Source organism: Hibiscus syriacus, unplaced genomic scaffold (assembly GCF_006381635.1).
Source record: "Hibiscus syriacus cultivar Baekdansim isolate YM2019G1 unplaced genomic scaffold, ASM638163v2 tig00110500_pilon, whole genome shotgun sequence".
In the NCBI taxonomy this organism is placed as follows: Eukaryota; Viridiplantae; Streptophyta; class Magnoliopsida; order Malvales; family Malvaceae; genus Hibiscus; species Hibiscus syriacus.
The window spans coordinates 1,508,789-1,521,214 of record NW_024062762.1 but is presented as its reverse complement, the minus strand read 5'-3'; the positions used below and the strand labels follow the sequence as shown (position 1 = coordinate 1,521,214).

The 12,426-nt window shown below is 30.7% G+C and overlaps 1 pseudogene; it reads right to left on the bottom strand.

Moving 5' to 3' along the window:
- Positions 1 to 2,991: 2,991 nt before the first annotated feature.
- LOC120129463 lies at positions 2,992 to 5,947 on the bottom strand (annotated as a pseudogene).
- Between the last annotated feature and the right edge of the window lie 6,479 nt (positions 5,948 to 12,426).

Sequence of the window (12,426 nt, the reverse complement as noted above, 5' to 3'; positions counted from 1 at the left end):
AAAAAAACACGTCTTCCACTGGAAAGTGGCCGGCAAATAGTATTAACTATAATTTTTTTTAATATCACTGCTAGTAGAGAATGTTATGAAATTTAAAAATCGTATATGATCAGAGTAATTTTATGTTATCTGAACCAAACATACTCTAATAATTATATTAAAACAAATCAAATAACAATGAATTATATTATGATAAATTAAATAATACCACATGAAACTAGTTTTGAATTAACGTTAGTAAACTAAATATATTTTAGTCAAAGTTTAATAAACCAATAATGAGGCATTTGGTTCACAGAATGTAAGATTATATTTGGGAATAACGTTACTAGAATGTAACATTACTATAAGAATATTGTATTACATTGTTTGATTTATTTAGCATGAATGTAAGATTATAGTGTTTGGTTGGAGGAATATAAGATTACTTGGATGCATATTTTACCAAATTATACTTGTGATATATTTTTTAAAATTAAACTTTAATATTAATTTATAAATATTTGAATGAAAATTCATAAAAATATTTTAATCGTTAAACTATTTAACTTTGAGGAGAAATTACATTTAATATATAATTAATATATTAAATTTATATTTTTAATAATGTTCATAAGTAACATATTTATTTTATATAATATATATAATATAAAAAAAATATTATGGTAGTGGATAATGATATTTTTTCAATTATATAAGATATGTTTTTAATAGCTAAAACTTAAATATTATTTTAAATAATTACATTTTTACAATAATACTATTTTTTTCGTCTCATAAAATTATAAATAGTAAAATATTGAATATTAAAAATATAAAATATTTTAAATTCTCAAAATTATTAATATTTTGGTAAATCAAACTCTTTGTATATTATTATTATTTTTATAATTTTGAGTAAAAAATAAAAAATAAGAATTTAGAAGGATCATTATAAAAGGAATTCATTAGTCTAAGGGTATTCTTGTCCAAAGTGGTAGGAATGAAAGATTACCTAAGAATTTGGAGGTAATGACATTCTCATAATTTTAACCAAAAAATGCTACTATTAGAAAAAAATATTTCTGATAATATAAGATTATGTGAACCAAACGTGTGAATATAATTTCAGAAAAAAAATTCCCCTTAATAATTTAAGATTCCACGAACCAAACGTACCTTAAGTTTTTTTTAGTTTGATAACAAAAATCACACCGTTCAAATTGCAAATAGCAGCCGTCTGAAAATTTGTTGGACCCAAAAGTCAAAAGAGAAGGGTTGAAAATGGTTCAATCTTAATTTAGAAAAATATTAGGGCAAATTACTCGTTTACCATCTAAACTATTAGTTTTGATCTGTTTTAGTATATAATTTTTAATTTTTTTTAAAAATCATACCTAACGTTTAGTTTTTATTTTATTTTAGTATTCCATTCAAAATTTAACTTTAATTTTTTTTATTTTTTTTTGAAAATTTAGGTACTAAAACGGACCAAAACTAATAGTTTATGCACTAAATGTGTTAAGTTTATAACGAGGAGATATTAAAATAAAATAAAAACTAAAAATTACGTATGGTTTTAAAAAAATTAAAATATAAGTATTAAAATGGATCAAAATTGATAGTTTAAATACTAAATGTGTAGTTTAATCAAAACAATAATATCTCATGCCGTAACATCAAATGGCATTTCAATTTTGAGCTTCAACGAAAGTCAATTCATCTCAAGCCACGTATTAATATATATCCTAGGTTTTGTCGATGTAGTTGAACAAAAACTCTTTATAATGTAATTTAAAATTGGGAAATTCTAGAGTATTTTAGTGTATTACATTAATGGTATATTTTGATATGCGATATTCATTTTAGATTAATTTTTTAAAATTATTCATTAAATAATTATAAATGAAATTGTAAAAATCCTCTAGTTAAAATGTTTCACTCTGACTAATATCTGGATCAATTCAGGTCGTAAGCTTTGATAGGTGAGTCTCCCAACGGGAATTTTAAACATACACAAGTACTCGAACATGAGACATTACTAAAGTAATATCAAGTTGCTTACCACTTAAACCAACCATAACATATGAATTTATTAGTCTCTTTGTATATATCTTTTATGTTTATTTCACAATTTAATGTATGTGGTTGTTCTTTTCAATAATATCTTATTTAATGCTTGAATTTAAATTCTCTCATTAAAAGTATAATATGTTTCACTGATATGCCCAACATATATTGATAATTTATTATTTTTTTTTTCAAAATTTAAATAGACATTTAAAGGGATTGTTGTAATCATTAGATGTTCGTGGTTCAAGCACTAGCATTTGTAAATGTGTTTTGAGCTTTTATTCTCAAAGGGTTTAGAATATTTAGAACAAATATCACCTTGTAATTATCTCAGTTTAATACAAAATAATTGACGTTTTTGGTTTTTTATTTAAATTATTACTCTATAAGATATGGGAAAAAAACAAAGACGTATGCAAACGCTAATTTCGTTAACCATATAATCACATTGGTTAAATATTTTAGATTTACAGACTTAATTAGATGTAAAAAAAATTAAGGACTTAATTAATTTTTCTAAAAGCATAGACTTTTAGCACCTTCAACCCCCCAAAAAAAACTCTTACTATAATATTAATTATTAATTAAAAATATTTTAATTATTTTTCAATTTATTTGCCATCCACTTAATTTTGCTAATCAAATTATATATTTTATAGTAAATATAAATATATAAAAATTGAAATTAAATTGGGACACCCATCATAACTAAATATTTATAAAAACAGAATCATTGCATCGTTGAAGTAGTATTTTTTTACTATGATTTTAATTTTTAAAACATTAATTTTAAGTTAATAGGCCAAAGCATTGCTAAATTAATATAAAGTTAAGTGCTTAAACATAAAACATTTATCAAACATAATGGTCCCTCAAAATTGAACCAATTAACTAAATAATGTCTGGCCGTTTGTCTCTGCACATGCTTTGTCGGCTAAATAATTGTTGTAGCATCCCCTTCACAAAGAGAAGGTCATTGCCATGCCAAGTTTGCTACAAGATCATACGGTTCCCGCGTCCGATCGGCACCAAAAAATATGTATTCAACGCTCTGAAGCAGAATCCAGTACAATGGTTCCGTTTCAAGGTAAAAAACCGGTCTTCGTCTATTCACATCTCGTTGTCTAGTATATCGCGCATCATTTGTACCGGAATGAGGCCTTCCGTTCGAATTGCCTCTTTGTTTGGATCAGGGCTGATGAAGAACAAAGTAGACAACCCTCTGACCTGGTACATCAGAATTTCAGGTTCCATTCAGTTTCTACTATCCTAATCCGACAGGAAGATCACTAGTGAAATCAACATAAAACGGAATGTAGCTAGTTTAAATAGGTTCGATCGTTGCTCGGATTCAGGTGTGAGTATCGGATATTGGCATCAATCTAGTATATAAATGTCCCGAAACTCAAGTTCGAATATGTGTTAGTCATGGGTACTTTAAGAAATATGAAGTGTTGGAGCAACAAAAGTAGAGAAACAGCGGAAACGATAGAATTAGAGGAATAAATATTACTCCCAAATTACCTGCATATCGTGTGCAAATTCGTACTCGTCATCGGTATCGACTTTGACGATAATTGCATTTTTCTCTTACTCCACAGCTAGCTGTGATTAAAAAGAAAAATAACATAAAAAATACAAGATAACATTTGAGTGAATCTGCAAGCATTTTATAGCTAAGCAACCAAATATGTAAAGCAAACCCCAGTTTAATGCAACCAAATGCCTGAATATAATGCACGGCGATTTGTAGACTTTGGTCAAGCACATAACATGCTTAAGGGCGGTGCTTACATCAGTTCACCGGAAATCAGCATCCCGGAATATTTAGAAGATATAGAACCTATCTTTCAAAACTGTGTTCAAATTGTGAATTGCAAGAAAACGTCTTACTTGTGCATTAAGTGCAAAACTGCAGAATTTTCCAGTGCCATTTCAAAGGACCTACTAACAACATTACTTGATGCTATGTTAATGAATGATATACCAGGAGATGTTTACCGAAACTCCTGATAAGTGATGACATCAACTTAACAGAAAATTCAGTGATTCAAAAATGTCAAGAACATCGTTCTCGTTTAGCTCTACCAAAAAGTACACTCCTGGTTTCATCTTCTACTTTATTGCATTAATGTGATTGCAGTTGGCTTATTTCAGTAAATTTGTATCGCGAAATTGTAAAACTAGGATCAATTATTTCATACTTTTTAACTGTAAACACTGGTGAAATAGGAGATAAGGTAAGATACAAACCACACTGGTACTTTATTCTTCAGATAGCAACAGATGCTGTCAGTTTGGACTTTGGACTACACATGAACTTAACATAAGTTCCAGGCAGTGAGAAGATTCCTTTTAGAACGATTTTAAACGCCTAGGACTTTATTGTATATTCATGATGGGCTTACGTAAATTGGACTTGGATGTGAATATTACACGAGTAAATTTTTTCCATGTATTTGGAGGTTCTTTGAAGAGTTATAACTCTATTACTATACCCATGTCAGAATATGTGCCGAACAATGGTGCTTCGAGAAAACAAGTCAAAGAAACATAGGGATAGATTACCTTCTATATGAATCCTAATCTTGAGGAGAAGAGAAACTAAATGTAAACTCAATCATGTGTGTCTACATACATCAATAGAACATTATCAATAGAACAGCAAAGCAGAAACAGAGTAAATGAAACATTTAAATTTACTTATAGAACAGCGAAGCAGAAACCGATTAAACGAAACATTTAAATTTACCAATAGAACATCGAAGCAGAAACCAAGTAAATAAGGCTTACCATTTCAAGTTCTTGAGCCATTAAAATACAAGGACCACACCATGTTGCATAGAAATCAATAATTATGGGTACAGTTCTCTCCCATTTTACCAGCTCCTTGATTTCTTGAGCTGACATCTTTTTCTGCTCACTCAAAATGCCAATAACAAGTGTCAACAAATTTCAAAAGTTCATAAAACACCATCACCATATGAATAATTATAAAAAAAGATAAGCATCCTTCTTCCATGACTCCTCGATTCCAAGTAAATAAATTGGTTCTATTTCTCATTACGAAACGCAATGGTGTAAGTGGGGACCGGAAGTAATTTCGTGCCCTGCTCTTACATGGATACCGCAACATGCGCTTTTGATATCACAGATGGTTACATACATCATCCTCTCATACTACTCACTGTACTCCGCCATAATATTGTACTGATTATTTTTAGTTTAGTATTGTATGCTAATGAACATAACTTACTATATATAATTCTATATATATAATATAACATATAATATTCTTTTATATACACAGTTTAGTTATATATACATTAAATTAATTGGATTATTGATTTAGGATCATTGGATGAATGTAAATGGATGGCTGAGACTAAGAAATGGAGGTTTTTACTCAAATTCCTTTGTTTTTCCCCAAAATTTCAGCAACCCAACAGAGAAAAGCCACAAGTTGAATTAAATGCACCATTCCAAGTCAACAATCATCAGTTTGACCTAATCTTTCCACTAAAAAGATAAAACAAAATTCACAAAAAGCACTTTGTTTCCACCCCCCCCCCAAAAAAAATTCCTATAGCAAGTCAGCAACCCAATAGTGAAAATGGAAAAACAAAACAAACCCAGAAAATAAAAGGAAAAAAAGAAAAAAAATTACCACAAGATAATCTTCCCTGACATATTTTCCAAGAGGGGGTTTGCAAATCAGCTTTCTGGGTTTTGTTGAAAGTGAGAAAGGTCTAGCCTTCGTTGTAGAGAAGAAGAGCGGGTTCTGGAAATGGGGTTTTGATGAAGAGAAAACGGATGAAAGCCAAGGCATCGGGCGTGTATGTGTGTGGTTTTGGAGGAGAGCCATCTTTTGAGAAGAAGAGAGGTTTAAGCCTCAGGATTTGCAGTTGGGGTTTAAGTGAGGAAAATATATTGTAGATATTTTAGCGGATCTGTTTGGCTGCTTGAATATGATTATCCCCTTTCGAAGGAGAATGTGCTAAAACAATCAATCGTGCTTGATGTGAGTATTTATCATATTCAATTTTTAAATTATAAGCAAGATAAAACATAGTAAAATTTATATTAGATTGTATCAAAGTTTAAAGGTATAATGCTTAAAAAACTTCTTACCGTTTGTTTAAATAATCAGATTAATTTTTATTTTTTAGAGTATTTTATGTCACTATTTCAAATGTTGGCTGTGATCGCATCAAAATTAAATAAGTTGGTTGTGAGTTTTATTTGAGAGTTCACTTCAAATTGATCGATCTATTAAGTAAGATGAGAGAATACAGTTAGACCCAAAGAGTATGATGGCATGGTTTCTTTGACGCTAGCTTTTGTAATTGATCTCTTTTTAACAAGTGGGTATGAAGATATGATAATGAATCGAATAGATTATGGAAGAGAGTGATTGATGCCATACAAAGTAACGACCCAATGTGTCGATTGCCAAGTCAAATACAAGATAGAAATGTGTCATAGATGTAGAGGAACATATCACGACCCTTAACTAAGTCTGAAGACTGCTTTACCAGTAATATGATAGCCATTCTTGGAGATGGGAGGTCAATCGACTTTTAGACAGATCATTGGACTGGTGTATCATCTGTTAAAGTCTCATTCTCAAGAATTTTCGCCCTCGTTGTTATGGAGTAGGGCAAGGTTTGCGAGCTCTGACACAAAGACAATGGGACGTGGTAATGAAACATTCTTCTACGAAGGCGGCTGTTTGATTGGGAGAGCTTTATGCACACTATTAGGTCCGTTTCGATTAACACCGTGAGTAGTGATTGTGTAAGGTGGACTGAGAATTCGATTGGATGCTATGTCCCCGGTTCCTATTGTAAAATTATTTCTTCAGTCGGGTCTTCTACTAACAGCTTGTGGAAGTTGGTCTGGCCAGGTTGATGCCTATTTCTGAGATTTTGGTGGCCCTATCCGAACTAAAAAATTAGGCCTTTAAACAAAGATTTAAATTACAGTTTGTATTTGTGTCTTTGATCGTGTTGTGTTTATCGTTATTGTGAATATAACATATGATATTGTGGTCACTGCAAGTATTATGGTTGTGAATTTTTAATAACATATACTATTGTGGACATAACGATTGTTGATATCGCAGTTTTAGACGATGTCGTTACCATGTCATAACAGTCATTGTTGTGGTTACGTATCGTTATTTAAGTAATTGTTCATAAAAATAAGTGTTGAAAAAATAAATTTTAAGGTTAGCTTCATAATAATAATAATAAGTATTGAAAAAAATGAGTTCATAATAACAAATATTAAAAAAAAAGTAAATTTTAAGAGTATGCACTTAATAACAAATATATAAAAATTAAATCTCCAATAAAAAGTAATGAAAAAAAATCAAATTCATAACAACAAATAAATATTAGAAAAAATTGAATTTTAAAAGTATGTCCCTAATAACAAATATTAAAAAAATTGAATATCTGATAATAAAAATTGAAAAAAGTGGGCCTTTAATAACAAATGTTAGTAAAAAAATATTGAAAAAATTAGACACTTATATAAATATTATAAAAATAAATTATAAAATAGGTCCCTAATAATAAATATTAAAAAATAAGCTCATGATAATAAATATTAAACCATAATAACAAATATTTCAAATAATTAGACCTATAATACATTATGAAAATTCTGGCCCTGGGCAGGTACCCAGGCCAATATACGGCACTTGCCGGGTTTGGGTCCTCTAGAGGTGGGACATTTATGTCAGGGAAAGCAATATTGATGCCCACGAATTGACTCAAAGTGTTAATATGGAAAGAGCGGCCCTTACAAAGGTTTTTGAGAACGACAAGTGGTGATGTTCAAAGGCAGGGGTCGATTTCTTTCTTCTTGTCTGATGTGTTGAGTTTCATCTTTTTTTTTAATAATCACTAATATCTAATATATTGATCGATTTATACAGATCGAGTTTTATAGAGATCTATTATAGGGGCGACCCTTCCAACCCAGTTTACTCCATACGTAAATGTCAGGATTTGATCCCTTAACCTTGCTTAAAGAATCTAATATCTCATTCTCTTAGATCAACTCGTTGTTAGTAGTTCCATATGCTTTTTAGGTGTTGGGTTTTCTTTGCTTATCAATTTTGTTTCAGCCTATGTATATTTGTTTAAGTAATGTCTTGAGTTGGATTGATTATGACTATTGATAAAGTGAAGTTGTTTCGACATTGATACAATGCACTTTTTTTTACTCCATTAGGTGTAGGGAGGTTTTGCAAAGAGGCTCGTATCAGTATTTTGTATGGTTGCTTTATCTATTTAATCATATAGATGTTTCTATTCAAAACAAAGTTCCATACGTAAACAAAAAAGGTTAATTAGAAATCGATTAACGCTACAAAATTAGGGCATTTTTTCGTTAACAAAGTGTTGTAATGCAAAAGTTACCCTCAAAGTTTACCAGAATGGTCATTTTAAAGTATTTTGGACTCCAACATTTTTTTTGGGAAAAAAAGTCTCCTATATGAATGAAAATAGTTAATTAACACACAGTTAATGCTCCAAAATAGGGGCATTTTTCTCTAAAATTAAATGTAGAGGGTCAAAATGCTCCGGAAAAAGATTAAGGACCAAAGAGAATATTTTATAAAATATTAGGTGCCTTTTTACCTTAAAATGAAACGTTAGAGACAAAAACATTTTTTAAAAAATAGGTGCTAAAATAGTCATTTTAATAAATTTTGGGACTAATTCTGATATTATTCCAATACTCTAAAAATAAGGGTCAAAGTGATTATTTATTCGAAAGGTAGATATCCTTTTATCTTAAATAAAATATTTAGAGCCTAAAATATTATTATGACTCAAGAGCATTCATGCCAACTCAACAAACTTATCGATTGTTGATAATATTGTTACGATCTATTATCTTCTCTCGTTTCTAATTCTCTATTCTATACTTCCCCAGAGCCGTCTTGTAAATTTTGGTGGCCCTATGCTATAATAGTAATAGTAAAATAGGCATTTTAAAACTAAAATATTAGATATATAAAGAAGTTCACTAATATTTTAAAATTTATTATAACTATAAGAAAACGTTAAATAGTGGTAAAAAATATCTTCATGTAATAATGTGGGCCTTGAACTTGAAAATTCTTGGATCAAACATCTTAAACACACACACACACACACACACACATATATATATATATATATACAAAAGACTTAAAAAATTTTGAAGGCCTTTAAATAAATTGGGCCCTGTGCGGCTGGACAGCCGCACAGGCCCAAAACCGGCCCTGTACTTCCTTTCTACTTTTCTTTCTATCTTTTATAGTACTGTAACATCTTGTTCTTCAATGAGAAATACAGCTTGATTACTTAATTTTATATTCTTAAGAAATTGAATTTCGTAGGATATTCCAAAATCATTAGAAAGTGTTCGATTCTTGATGCGGAACTTTGGAGCATTTTTTAAGGATTATTGGTTGCTTGGAATTTGGGATTGAACTCCATCATTATGGAAACAGATAACAAGGAAGCTCTTAGTGAAATTACAGCTAGATCGGGATCGAGGAATACATCTTCAATGACTCCCTTTATTACAGACTTGAGTAACAGATGCTGGAGTTTGAAGCTCGTCTTTGTACCTACAGAGAGGAATAAGGTAACATGGCGAGACTGACATGATCACAATCGGCAAAATTATAGATTTTATCGAACAACCCTGATAGAAACGTTCAAAATAATCAAGGAGGAGATGCGTGAAGCTCCAATGTAAAATAGAAATAACTAGCTCTTTTGCTTATTTCATCTAAAAAAAAGAAACTGAATTTCGTAATAAATATTCTAATAACTATTTAATCAAATTTTAGAGACATCTTGAAAGCGACAAAGGTCTAACCTTCATTGTAGAGCTCTGGAAATGAGATTTTGTCGAAGAGAATATAGGTGAAAGCGAAGACATAAGCATGTGGATTTGGAGGAGAGCCATCTTCGAGAAGAGAGGATTAAGCCTCTACAAATTTGCAGTGGGATTGAGAAAAATGTATTGTAGATATTTCATAGGATCTGTTTGGATGCTTGAATATGATTATCCCTTTTTGTTGCCCGAAAGAGAATGTGGTAAAACAACGATCTTAGGGTAAAATAACTATTTAATGCCATAAATGGTTTTATCTTTAGTAAGAGGACATAAAGAAAAAATATGTACTCAAACTATGTATCTTTTTTCTTTAAGTACCTGAATTATTTTTTTGGTCAAACTAAATCCTTGAACTATTATATTTAATTATTTTAAGTTTTAGCACTTTTTCAATAGATTTTTTTCTGACTAAAACATGTTGACACATCATACAAAATTAAGTTATTGTTTTGACCAAAAAATAGTTTAAGGGCTTAAAAAAAAGAATCATAGTTTAGGAACTTATTTTGATTAGAAAATTATTTCGGCACTTAAAGTGATTACATATAATAGTTTAAGGGCTTTGATAAAAAAATAGTTTAGATACTTAAAACAAAAGGAAAAAAAGATATAGTTTGAATACCTATTTTTAGTTTAAGCCTTAACATAACTATACAATTAAATAATATTAATTTATATTTAAATATTTTATTTATCACTTTAGAATATTTTAAAAAATATATTGTTGTTTAAAAAGAGTATATATTTCATTTTATATTTAAATTAAATTATTAAACATATATATTTAGTTTATTATTTAAAATATTATTCGGTTTAACCAACTATTTGCTCATTATTATTTGAGGTTGTGGCGTATAGGGGGTGTTCAAATCTGGGTCTGATTAACGGTTGTACCAAGTTCCAGGTACCGGTCTTCGGGTAGTTGATTAGCCTGCTGGTGTCTCGACCCGAATGTTGCGGGTATCTGGTAATTAGATACCTGATTTTTTATCATTTTTAAATTATTAATTTAAAAAAACATACACAAATTTAAATGTTCAAATTACATACTCTACCATCCAAATATAAAATTTAAAAGTGATTTTCAATTTAAGGGTTATCTTTCTTCTAGCTTAAATATGAAGATTAAAATAATAATTTAATTGAAGTATTGGGTTCAAAAGAAATAGGGAGGAAATTCATGGTCTTTAGTTATAATTTCCCCATGGTTATTATATTTTAAGAGATTTCTCAAGTATGGGTGCAGTTCGGTTAAAAAAAAAACCGAGATTGGGGATGATGAAGGATGAATCTTTAGTCTAACCTCGTTGGTTCTCTAAAACAGTGAACCAAAGGAGGAGATCGACCAACCAATAGACTAGCAAGCTAAACGTACTCAGCCATCCCGTTGAACCACAGCGGCCTCGGATAGGTATCCTTGCAGCAACCAAATTACCACCAAGCTTATTCGAACTCCAACAGTACCAATGACTGACGGTGTGAGCTCCACTCAATGTAACATTTTGTCACCTGCAGAACCACCTTTAACAACAATAGTGAACAACCCGAGACAAGCAAAATAAATAATAACAAAGGAAAATAAAGTAGAATGTCGACAAGAGCTGGGGGTTTTATTTTCGATGTTGGAGGCGTTAATATAGAGATCCCAACGGTGGGAGCACTCCTCTTGCCGATGGGAAGCACATATCTAGAAATCGGGATCATCAGACGGTGAACGACGGCGTTAGATGAGTTTTTAACCCAAGGGAAAATAAACGACTAGTTTGGGAAATCAGATCACGTATTCATGGTGAGGATGGCGTACTAAACTTACTGGTAAACTTTGGTTTTGAAAGGTGATCGGAGACGGCGGCTATATGGTGGTTATCGGCGTTCGACTGCCGGCCAACAAAGCTCCTTTGCTAACCTACAGAGCACTCGGTGGGGGGAAGATTTAAACAAAATAAAATGAAAAACAATATGGGGGAGAAAAGCTTAAGCATTTAAATGCTCCCCAAAACTACGTAGTTTTGGGGTAGCTGGAAATAAAGATAGATGGCAAATCGCAGCCTTAGTTCTTCGAGTTGGTAAGAACTTGACCTTCCCCTGAAGTTTCCATATAGTTTTATTTATGTCTCAACAGTTTAGATCCATTTGATTTAGCCCATATTTTAGTAATTAAGTATTAAATTGATTGTGTAGGTCTTTGATGTTGACAAATAAGTCCCCCAGTTATTGATTAAATATTTTTGGCAAGGGAAATTATTTGGATTTGAGTTCGTAATAGAAATGGTCCGGGTTCATGAAAAAGATATGAAGCTCGAGATCGAAGATAATAAGCTCGAATTTGAAATAAAGAGGTTCTGACAGCGTAGTTGATTATTTTTGAAAAGTCATATTTTATGTTTTTGAAGTCATGAGTCCGAATTCGAAGTCCGATTTTCCAATTCAAACCCGATAAGCTATTTTTCAACATTTCATCTCCCG